This window comes from Erinaceus europaeus, chromosome 5 (genome assembly GCF_950295315.1).
Source record: "Erinaceus europaeus chromosome 5, mEriEur2.1, whole genome shotgun sequence".
Taxonomy (NCBI): Eukaryota; Metazoa; Chordata; class Mammalia; order Eulipotyphla; family Erinaceidae; genus Erinaceus; species Erinaceus europaeus.
Window position 1 is genome coordinate 69,189,128 of NC_080166.1, and position 13,477 is coordinate 69,202,604.

Here is a 13,477-nt window from a genome sequence, read left to right on the forward strand (position 1 = left end):
TTTTAAAGAAGAGGGTAATTAGGTGGCACTAAGCTCAAGGACCAGTGAACGGATCCCGGTTCGAGTCCCAGGCTCCCCACCTGCAGGGGAGTCACTTCACAAGAGGTGAAGCAGGTATGCAGGTATCTGTCTTTCTCTTCCCCTCTCTGTCTTCCCCTTCTCTCTCCATTTCTCTCTGTCCTATCCAACAACAACAACGTCAATAACAACAAGGGCAACAAAAGGGAATAAATAAATATTTTTAAAAAGAAGAGGGTAATTTTTTCATGATCAAATTGATTATATAGAGATGCCATTATTATTTTTTGTTTTCCTAAAATTCTCATATTTTTACTACAAAAACTGAAGAGTCATTCCTGATTAGAAAGAACTAAATAACAAAATAAATTAAGAAAAATAAGGAACACACAAGAAAAGTTTTATAGTTTTATGAGTATTTGGGTAGTTGTATGGGGAAAAAAGTCCAAATTTCAATCTTAAATTGGCATTTCTCATAAAAGAAAACTAATTTAAATAGCAAGAAAATATTAGAATAATATTACAGAATAATATTAGAAGATATCTGTTTTATAAAGCAATCCTTAAAAATAAAATTTATAGTTATATACTTACTGTGACTAAAAACTGAAGTCCTTAAAAATCTGAGGTTAATAGAATATTTTTAAATACATTAAAGAAAAAGCATCTGATTTTATTATGTGAAAAGTTTGTTACACTGTGTAAAGTATACCCTACAGTCCATTAGAAAACTGCACCAAAGTCATTATTTGAAAGATGCAGGGCAATATTAAAAGTGTATCTTAGATATATGAAAACAAGGCCAGTTTCATTCATGGTGAAGTAAATTCAAACTAAAATTAAAACTGTTTTATTTATAAATTTAGCAGAAAGAAAATTGTTTGATTAGTCCGGTGGTAGAGAAGTGGGTGAAGTCCAGGTGGTGCAAAGCTCAAGGACCGGCATAAGGATCCTGGTTTGAACCCCCCACAACCCACCTGCAGGGGAGTCACTTCACAAGAGGTGATGCGGGACTGCAGGTGTCTATCTTTGTCTCCCCCTCTCTGTCTTCCCCTCCTTTCTCCATTTCTCTCTGTCCTGTCCAACAACAATGACATCAATAACAACAAGGGCAACAAAAAGTAATAAATAAATAAATAAACACTGAAAATTAATTAATTGATTAAAAAAAGAAAGTTGATCATATTATTTCTTGATAATATTTAGGGAATTTGAATTAGTACATAATGCATTCCATTTTGAGAATACCAATGGAAAATATAACTACAAATTTCTTTGACAATTTAATTTCTAGCAATCTTGTTTAAAATTTGTTCAGCTACATTATGTAGAATATGGTTAATATTATACTATTTATCATGATATTATTGGAAATAATTGCACACTCAGTACAGTTAAATACAAGTGAGTCACTGTGAGGAGAAAAAGAGTAGGGAGACTTCCGGAGGCAGAGCTATGAGCAGCAGCAGATTGCTTTCTCTCTTCTCCTCTCCTCTCCCAGATCAACTAGGAATACCAAAGAAGACCACCCAGGAACGAAACAAGACAGGACTAGAATGACCACAGGTACCCACTAAATCACCAGTGAGTACAAACACGTGTGGCTGGTGACAGAGAGGAGAGAGGAGCATAAGGAGAGATTAAGTGACTGCTAACAGTCCAGAAGTTTATCAGTTGAGACACCACCTCCAGTCTGCTCCACCAATAAGGGGACAGCTGAAGGGAGGAGAGGACTCCCCAGAGACTCACCAAGTGCCACTCTGAGTCTCCATTGCTACTGCCCTCAGAATCTGGAGCAGCAACAGAGAGGGACACCAGGGGACAGATATCTAACCAGGTAACTCAGGAGAAGACCTATACCTCAGTGGCATAGCTGAGGGGCTGTGAAAGTCTCTTTGCATAACCACTGGATTATCTCTGCCACAACCTGCTTTATCTCTTGGTCAGGAGTCAGTGATTAAGCTAAGAAGCCTATTGATAGTTTAAAAGCCCTCAGAATCCCATAGCCTATAGGGAAGAAAAAAAAAAGAGACTTTTATAACACTGAGCTCCAACTCAGGGATTAAAATACTATTGAGACAACAGTTAACTTCCACCACTGTGAAACCTTTAATTAACTTACTTACACAAGTCAATCCAGGGAATAGTGATCAGTAATTTGAAAAGTACTGAGAAAGGGAACTCATAACATAATATATAAAATCGTTAAAACAACAAAAAAAAATATTGGAGAATCGAACCAGGACAAGAGTCCACCTAAAAGTTCCCCAGAGGGTGAAGCACAAAATAATGAATTCAACATCCAAACATTAGCTAAGGAAATAATAATAGGAGTGAGTAAAGAATTTGAAAAAAAAATTGTAATCAGAAATACAGGAACAACAAATAAGACTATGGAAGAAAATACTAATTATCTCATGGTTATTAGAGAGCTGAAAGCTGAAATCGCTGAGTTAAGAACTCAATTATTTGAACAAGCTAAAACAGTATCAGAACAGGGCAACAAAATAGATGAACTCCATAAAGCAGTAGAGGGCAGAGAGAATAGAATCAATGAGGCTGAAGACAGAATTAGCAAGATCAAGGACAAATTAGAGACAACTAAAAAAGAAGTAAGAGATCTCAAAAAGAGATTAATAGATGCTGAAAACAACAGCAGAGTCCTATGGGATGACTTCAAAAGAAACAATATACACCTTATTAGCATACCAGAGGAAGAAAGAGAAGGAGAGGAAGAAAGCATTTTCCAGGCCATAATAGCTGAAAACTTCTCTAGTCTAGACAACATCAAAGACATAAAGATTGAAGAAGCCCAGAGGGTCCCAAACAGAATTAACCCAGACCTAAAGACACCAAGACATGTCATACTTAGAATGGAAAGGAAAAGGATAAAGAAAGGATCCTGAAGGCTGCAAGAGAAAAAACAAAGAGTCACCTACAAAGGAAAACCCATAAGATTAGCAGCAGACTTCTCCATACAAACACTACAGGCCAGAAGAGAATGACAAGAGTTCTATCAAGTGCTCAATGAGAAAGGCATTCAACCAAGAGTACTATATCCTGCTAGACTGTAATTCAGACTAGATGGAGGCATCAAACCCTTCTCAGACAAGCAACAGCTGAAGGAATCAACTATCACCAAGCCTGCCCTGAAACAAATTCTGAAAGGTCTCCTATAAACAATCAGACCACCACAAATAGGACATATATCAAAACACTCTAAAACTCTACAAGAATGGTGTTAAAATATCTTCAATCTTTGATATCAATAAATGTCAACGGCCTGAATTCACCTATTAAAAGTACAGAGTAGGAAGATGGATCAGAAAACACAACCCAACAATATGCTGTCTACAGGAAACCCACCTAACTCAACAAGACAAACACAGACTTAAAGTGAAAGGATGGAAAACTATCATACAAGCCAATGGCCCACAAAAAAGGGCAGGAACAGCTATTCTCATATCTGACACATTAGACTTTAAAATAGGTAAGATTAAGAAAGATAGGAATGGACATTACTTAATGCTCAGAGGATCAGTCAATCAAGAGGACTTAATTATTAACATCTATGCACCCAATGAAAAACCATCTAAATACATCAAACATCTACTGAAAGAGCTACAGCAATATATTAACAGCAACACAATCATAGTAGGGGACTTCAACACACCACTGTCTCAACTTGACAGATCATCCAGGCAGAAAATTAATAAAGACATAGGGAACTAAATGAAGAGATAGATAAACTAGAACTATTGGACATTTTCAGAGTCATTCATCCCAAGAAACTGGAATACACATTTTACTCAAATCCACATGGGTCATTCTCACGGATAGACTATATATTAGGCCACAAAGACAGCATCAACCAATTCAAGAGCATTTAAATCATCCCAAGCATCTTCTCAGACCACAGTGGAATTAAACTAATACTTAACAATCAACAAAACATTAGTAACAGTCCCAAAATGTGGAAGCTCAACAGTAGACTTCTTAACAACTTCTGGGTCAAAGAGGAAATCAAGGAAGAAATCAAAATGTTTCGAGACTTCATGAAAATGAAGACACAAGCTATCAAAATATTTGGGACACAGCTAAAGCAGCAGTAAGAGGGAAGTTCATAGCTATAGAAGCACACATTAGGAAACAAGAAAAAGCACAAATAAACAGTCTGATTGAACATCTTAAAGACCTAGAAGAAGAAGAACAAAGGAACTCTAAAGAAACTAGAAGGACAGAAATCACTAAAGTTAGGGCAGAAATAAATAACACAGAGAATAAGAAAACCATACAAAAGATCAATGAAAGTAAATGTTGGTTCTTAGAAAGAGTGAACAAAATTGACAAACCTTTAGCCAGACTCACAAAAAAAAAAAAAGGGAGAAGACCCAAATAAATCAGATAGTAAATGAAAGAGGAGATATCACAACAGACACCGCAGAAATTCAACATATCATGCGAGGCTTCTATGAACAACTATATGCCACCAAGATAGAGAACCTGGAAGAAATGGACGATTTCCTAGATACCTACCAACTTCCAAAACTAAGTAAAGAGGAAGTGTATAACATGAACAGGTCCATCACAGCTAATGAAATTGAAACAGTTATCAAAAATCTCCCCAAAAATAAAAGTACTGGACCAGATGGTTTTACAAATGAATTCTACAAAACCTTCAAAGAAAAACTAATACCTCTACTTTTAAAAGCCTTCCAGAAGATTGAAGACACTGGAATACTCCCTGCCAGCTTCTATGAAGCCAACATCACTCTGATACCAAAAGCAGACAGGGACACAACCAAAAAAGAAAACTACAGACCAATATCTCTGATGAACATCGATGATAAAATATTGAACAAAATGCTAGCCAACCAGATACAGCAGTATATCAAAAAGATTGTTCATCATGACCAAGTGGGGTTTATCCCAGGCATGCAAGGTTGGTTTAATATACGTAAATCAATCAATGTGATCCACCACATCAACAAAAGCAAGACCAGAAACCACATGGTCATATCAATTGATGCAGAGAAAGCCTTTGACAAAATACAACATCCCTTTATGATCAAAACACTACAAAAAATGGGAATAGATGGAAAATTCCTGAAGATAGTGGAGTCTATATATAGCAAACCTACAACCAACATCATACTCAATGGTGAAAAACTGGAAGCATTTCCAGTCAGATCAGGTACTAGACAGGGATGCCCACTATCATCATTACTATTCAACATAGTGTTGGAAGTTCTTGCCATAGCAATCAGGCAGGTGCAAGGAATTAAAGGGATACAGATTGGAAGAGAAGAAGTCAAACTCTCCTTATTTGCAGATGACATGATAGTATACATGGAAAAACCTAAGGAATCCAGCAAGAAGCTTTTGGAAATCATCAGGCAATACAGTAAGGTGTCAGGCTACAAAATTAACATTCAAAAGTAAGTAGCATTCCTCTATGCAAACACTAAGTTAGAAGAAATTGAAATACAGAAATCAATTCCTTTTACTATAACAACAAAAACAATAAAATATCTAGGAGTAAATATAACCAAAGAAGTGAAAGACTTGTATACTGAAAATTATGAGTCACTACTAAAGGAAATTGAAAAAGACACAAAGAAGTGGAAAGATATTCCATGTTCATGGGTTGGAAGAATTAACATAATCAAAATGAATATATTACCAAGAGCCATCTACAAATTTAATTCTATCCCCATCAAGATCCCAAGCACATTTTTTAGGAGAATAGAAAAAATGCTACAAATGTTTATCTTGAACCAGAAAAGACCTAGAATTGTCAAAACAATCTTGAGAAAAAAGAACAGAACTGCAGGCATCACACCCCCAGATTTCAAACTGTATTATAGGGGCATTGTCATCAAAGCTGCTTGGTACTGGAACATGAATAGAATTCTGACCAGTAGAATCGAATTGAGTAGAATTGAGAGCCCAGAAGTGAGGCCCCACACCTATAGACATCTAATCTTTGACAAAGGTGCCCAGACTATTAAATGGGGAAAGCAGAGTCTCTTCAACAAATGGTGTTGGAAACAATGGGTTGAAACGTGCAGAAGAATGAAACTGAATCACTGTATTTCACCAAATACAAAAGTAAATTCCAAGTGGATCAAGGACTTGGATGTTAGACCAGAAACTATCACATACTTAGAGGAAAATATTGGCAGAACTCTTTTCCGCAGACATTTTCAATGAAATGATCCAATTACAAATAAGACTAAGGCAAGTTTAAACCTATGGGACTACATCAAATTAAAAAGCTTCTGCACAGCAAAAGAAACCACTACCCAAACCAAGAGACCACTCACAGAATGGGTGAAGATCTTTACATGCCATACATCAGATAAGAGTTTAATAACCAACAAGACAACAAATAACCCCATCCAAAAAATGGGAAGAGATCCAAAAGGCCAAGAAACACTTGAAAAAATGCTCCAAGTCTCTGATTGTCAGAGAAATGGAAATAAAGACAACAATGAGATATCACTTAACTCCTGTGAGAATGTCATACATCAGAAAAGGTAACAGCAGCAAGTGCTAGAGAGGGTGTGGGGTCAAAGGAACCCTCCTACACTGCTGGTGGGAATGTCAATTGGTCCAGCCTCTGTGGAGAACAGTATGGAGAACTTTCCAAAGGCTAGAAATGGACCTACCCTATGACCCTGCAATTCCTCTCCTGGGGATATATCCTAAGGAGCCCAAGATATCAATCCAAAAAGATCTGTGTATACATATGTTCTTGGCAGCACAATTTGTAATAGCCAAAACCTGGAAGCAACCCAGGTGTCCAACAACAGATGAGTGGCTGAGCAAGTTGTGGTATAGATACACAATGGAATACTACTCAGCTGTAAAAAATGGTGACTTCACCGTTTTCAGCCGATCTTGGATGGACCTTGAAAAATTCATGTTAAGTCAAATAAGTCAGAAACAGAAGGATGAAAATGGGATCATCTCACTCTCAGGCAGAAGTTGACAACCAAGATCAGAAAAGAAAACACAAGTAGAACCTGAAATGTAATTGGCATATCGCACCAAAGTAAAAGACTCTGGGGTGGGTGGGTGGGGAGAATACAGGTCCATGAAGGATGATAAATGACATAGTGGGGGTTGTATTGTTAAAGGGGAAACATTAAGCATGTACAAACTATTATATTTACTGTTGAATGCAAAACATTAATTCCCCAATAAAGAAATAAATTTTAAAAAAGGAAAAGAAAAACAGTAGAAGACAAAAAAGAAAAAAAGCAAGTACATCCATAAGAAGCATGGAATTGTGTGGATCTGTATCCCTCTTATCCTATGGTTTTGTCAGTGTTTCCTTTTTATAAATAAAATTTTTTAAAAAGAAGAAGTAGGAACCCTCAAACTCCTATTGAAGAATTTTTTTATTAGTTTTATTATAAGAGGAAACATGCACCTTTTGGTGTTGCATTATTCATCAACATAAGAAATGACATCAACAAATAGAATAGAATTACTTTAAATAAAGCAGGAATAAAGAGCTGGTGCCAAGGGTTTCAATTAATTCTAAAATGTGCTGTTGAGTAGACTGCAGTAATGATGAGAGACAATGGTTATAAGGGAGTCTTTTTTTTTTTTACACAGCTATAAATGATAGGGAGTTTGTTTTAATGAAACATATATAAATAAGTGCCAAATCACCATTACATGAGACTTGAGGAAACAAAAAGAAAGCATATTTGATATGATTTGAGAGGAAGTACGATCAAAGAACGGAACAACTGACTTCAGTTGAGACAATGATGGGTGATGTCAGTATTTTATCATTTTTAAGGTGGATACAAAATTGCTTTAGTACAGAGGGGTGAATTTAAAATACACCATACTACTATGTATCATAGAAACAGTGCAATTATGATTTTCGTAATAAAAATCACAGACTATGTTGTAAATAAAAGTAAGAAAAGATGAGAGACAATCAGGAGCTTTTATTTGTGGAATGGTTGCTGCCTTCACACCCCCAACCCCAGCAGAATTATTTCTGGGGTTTCATGCCTGCACAACTGCAGCTCCAGCATTCCCAGAGAGGGAAGAGATAGAGAGGAATAGGGACAGGTACAAGGAGAGAAAACTGTAGCACAACTCCATAGCTAGTGAAGCTTCCTCCCCCACACAAGTGGGGGCTGCAGGCTGGAACCAAGGCGCTTGACCATGACAATGTGTGCACTCTACTGAATGAGACATCACATGATCCCCTGAAATAAATCTTTTCATGCTGGTGTCAAGCTGGCCTCAAATTCCAAAATAAACTTGGTCAAATTGAAATGCAATCTAGAACAAATTTCCTTGTATCTAAGTAAAAAAATTAGAATTTTGAGTCTAAGCAGGTTCTCAGCAGAAATAGTTCATTATTCTAAATGTTCTCTATACTAGGGGTGACAGTTTTCATATATCATTTTGTGCTTGAAATGATGTATGCTTCTTCTTATGTATGTGCCTAGCAAGCTTTTTTTTCTGCCACTTTATTGTGATTTACTGTACAGTTCTTGACACACAGGTACAATTTCACATCTTCTCATCACACTCTCCCCCACCCTAGGTCTCTTTCCACCATCATTCAAGAGGATCCCATAGAGTGGGAGAAAAATCTTTGTATATCATATATCAGATATGGTGAATACCCCAAAACATACAATGAACTGAAAAAAAAAACCCTCAAGAATTAAAAACAAATTGAAAACTGAGAAGATACAGATAGAACCTTTATCAAAGAAGAATATCCAAAGGATGAACAATCATGAAAAAAATGCTCAAAGTCACTGATTGGAGAAATGTAAATAAAAATGGCAAAGAGATAGCAATGTATATATACTCATCATTTTTTTTTCTAAAAGTTCTATGAGACCATTTCTGTTACTCAGTGACATTCTTTTTTTTTTTTTTAAGAATTTTCAACTTTATTCAAGAAAATCGAGAACATTTACAAGTTAGACAGACAGAGAGAGAGAGAGAGAGAGAAAGAGAGAGAGAAGAGAGAGATCTATTTTCCTCAGAGCTCTTACATCTCAACAGACATCCGCCTAGCAGAGAGAGAAGCCACACCCACAGGTCTAGCTTATAACACCCAAGCTCCGCCTTCACCTTTCCAAGCCATAGCTGTCACCACTCCCATTTCCTGGGCAGCAGTTCTTGAATGGTGAAGCAGTGTTTGTGTTCCCTCCAAGCACTTCCTGTGCCTCAACAGGTCCATTTCTTATTCACTGTTACTATAAAAATGTATTTCCAGATTTTTGTGGAAATCCTTCATTAGACTATACATTGGATGGAAATATACATTTGACCATATGTTCTATGTCCCACACAATCAGAGAAACTAAAACTCAAAGTCACCATAGTATAGTTGATAGCCTCAAGGCAAAAACTAAAATTTGAAGCTCACATATTTTCCATAATTTACTTGGTTAAATGATGGCATATTTACAAAGGTAAATTGTAAATGGAATAATTTTATTAATAGTTAGGAGGAAAAGTGTAGACTGACAAGACAACTCACCTGAATAGTGCTTTTGCTTGGCTCCCATTTCCCTGGGGGAAGCTTTGGTGCTTTGGTATCTTTCCTTCTCTCTCCCTGTTGTTGTCTCTATAGGAAAAAGTCTGCCTGGGGCTGAAGGTATAGATTACCCTGCCAATTCCCATGTCCATTGGAGAAGCAATTATAGAAATCAGAACTCCCACCTTTTGTACTTGAAAAAGAATTTTGGTCAATACTCCCAACAGGATAAACAATAGGAAAGTTACCAAAGACGGGGATGGGACACAGAATTCTTGTGGTCAGAACTGTATGGAATTATAATCTGTTATCTTACAAATCAATATTAAATCACTAATGAAATATTAAAAACTCAAAAGACAAAGTCTGCTTGGAACAATGAAACTGCAATGATGGCCAAACAGAATGTGGAATACATTTTGATTGTCCGAATTGGGAAAAGGTGATGAGAAAATACTACTAGATCCTTTTTCAGTGGAAAAAGTATTTGGAAACAAAAATACTGTAACAACTAAAACACGTAAAAAAGACTGTAGAAATGAAGTTTCCAGTTAACATCACATCTTTCTTGCTAGTCACCAGGAAAAAGATTCTTTTATGCCTCATAGCATACTTAAAGGAAGATTTCTATAAAAAGAATAAAATGTGCAACTTGCTTTATACACTGGATAATACAAATGCTCATAGCCTTTATATATATATATATATATATATATGAAACATTGACAAAACCATAGGATAAGAGGGGTACAACTCCACACAGTTCTCACCACCAGAACTCTGTATCCCATCCCCTCCCCTGATAGCTTTCTTATTCTTTGACCCCCTGGGAGTATGGACACAAGATCATTGTGGGATGCAAAAGGAGGGAAGGTCTGGCTTCTGTAATTGCTTCCCCGCTGAACATGTGTGTTAACAGTTCAATCCATACTCCTGCCTCTTTCTTTCCCTAGTAGGGTGGGGCTCTGGGGAAGCGGAGCTCCAGGACCCATTGGTGGGGGTTGTCTGTCCAGGGAAGTCTAGTCGCAGCCTGCTAGCATCTGGCACCTGGTGGTTGAAAATAGAGTCAACATAAAAAGCCAAACAAATTGTTGACCAATCATGGACCTAAGGGCTGGGATAGTACAGATGAAGAGTTGGAGGATACTCCATTTTGTAGATAGCTAGTAGGCATATTTTAGTTATATTCCAAAGGGCCTGTGGCTATACTGGTTTTTTTTTTTTTTCTTTTTCTTTTTTCCCCTGAGCCTGAAATCTGATATACAGGTGGATCCAAGTTATTGACTGGGGAAATGATGTCATGGCTGGAAAAGGAACAGAAAATTGGAGCAGGGAAGAGTAGCTTCCTAATATGGGAAAGGGGTATAAATGTTGTTGACTGTAAACCCCATCTATTTGATTTGGTCTGGGGCCCACATTCAGCTTAGGAGCCTATGTGACCTCTGCATCCCTGTAGATTTGAGCTCACATTCTTTGGTCATAAGTAGGAACATTCCAAGTTGTCCCAATATAAAGCCATCTTCCTCAGGTGTAGCATGGAGTATATTGTCCAGCCTCCCTTTGGAGGATGGAACAATTTTCTACCTTTGTTGATCCAAATTGAAGGCAAAGTCCTATGGGGGGTACTCATTGGCATTATAACAACATTGAGATGACATAGGTCCCTTGTAAAATGAATACAGTTATTGTAAAAAGGAAAAATATAAAGTTTTTTTTCTCTCAACTATAAATTAAGCCCTAGAAGCTTATGTAAAGCATAACAAAAATATCTCACAGTATTTTAAATTTTGTTTTTGTGACAAAGTTTCTGGAATCTATGGTTCCACTACTCTCTATGCATTTTTTCTCAGATAAAGACAGATAGAGATAGATAGATGGAGAGAGAGAGAGAGAGAGAGAGAGAGAGCAATAGATATGTAATGACATCATAACATTGGTAAATCCTTTATGAGGCTTACCTGCTGCTATTCATAATACTCCCATATGGCAATGGCTAAAAAGACTCAAATCTGTGTCCTCTCCAAGAGTAAAGTGTATGTTCTACTGGGTGAATAATTTCCCAGACACCTCACATTATCTTTAATTCAGTGACATAAACACTTTGCAAAGAAAAAGAAACCTGTGAAAGATCTGTGGTCACAGTGACCTATGGTTAGGTGCATTATGAGTTTCCTTTTTATTTTTCCACTTCGAGTTCTCGGTAGTTCATATGAAATGTCAAGTGACACTGAAACAATCTATGATAATCTGGATTTTGGTACATCTTCTCTTAAATGCCCTGTAGAGTCATAATGAAAACAGTCAGGAGTAGAGTGGTAGAGCAGCAGGTTAAGCCAGTTAGTGCAAAGTGCAAGGACCATCAGAAGGACCCTGATTCGAGCCACTGGCTCTCCACCTGCAGGGGAGTCGCTTCACAAGTGGTGAAGCAGGTCTGTGGGTGTTTTTCTCTTCCCCTCTGTCTTCCCCTCCTCTCTCCATTTCTCTTTGTCCTATCCAACAATGACAACATCAATAACAACAACAATAATAACTGTAACAACAATTTGAAAAAAAAAAGCAACAAGGGCAACAAAAGGGAAAATAAATAAATATAAAAGAAATTTAAAAAGAGAAAACAGTCAACCTTGACATTTTTACTAGATTTCTATCAGTTTTCTTGACTTTATGATATTTTCGAATGGCATTCAATTGAGAATATAAATTATCTGGCCAAGCTATTCTGAAAGAAAAAAAAAAAAAACTACCAGTCCACTTTTTTTTTGTATTCAAAGAAGAATCAAATTCTTGATCTTCAGATGGACTGTGATGAAGAAAGAATTATACTGGGGATGGGGAAAGGTGCCTAGATGGTGAAAAGTCAGTTTTCTAACAGAAATAGATGTGACTTCATCTTATTTTGAAATACATTATTAATATATGTGTGTGAAACTGTATGGACTACAAATAGTATATATGTACACTATTATGAAGAGATTTTACTGACTGGCTTCAATATTCAGTTTAAATAGAAATATGACTACATTTAAGCCCTTAGCAAAAATACTTAAAATTTTAAAAGCATAATTGTTTTCCTGTTGAATGTGTTAAGACTTTAAGTCTCAACAAACAAAGTATTTATCAGAACTCTGACCTAAGCTGTGCTGTTAAACGAAATCAAACTTTCTATGAATTAAATCATAGAGAACACAATATTTACAAATGGAACAAATCTGAGAGAATTTTGCAATCAGGTGCCTAATGCAGCAAGAAAAACAAAAGTGATGGGGTGAGGGAAGTATTAAAAACTAGATATTATAATAATATGCCATTTCCAGTCATATAACAATTTTGAACACATTTTTTCCATTTTTTTCAGCATACTAAACTCATTTCTTCTTCATAGCTATTTTCCCTGTTTACTTGCTTTAGATAGAACACTTCAAACTTCCACATGATTTTCTGTCATTCTCTGAGATCACTGCTCAAATATTTACTTCTAAATATTGGGTAGCATTTGCATTTACTACCACTATTATTCTTTAATCTCTCAGTTTCTTGTAATATTCAGTGCATAATTCACTCATATTTTACTTTTATAGTATTGCCTCTATAATTCTCACCTCACAAATACACATACACACTCCCTATGTACGTCACAAGGGTGATATTTCTTAAATTATTACAAATTTCATGTTGAATTACTATACTCTCAGTCTTCAGAAACTAAGATAAGAGTAAATGCCCAGAAAATGAATTGTCTATGAAATAGCTAATTAACATTGAATACTAAAACATGTGGTATCACTCTGTACGTCTTCCTATATCCATTTCTCAGATAGCATGCTATCATCTGTGTTGGCAGAAAATTGTTTTCCAGATAGTCATATCAGGGTGTTGAAGCATCCTATGTGACAATAAAACTTTATTGATGGGCATTATTAGCTCTAT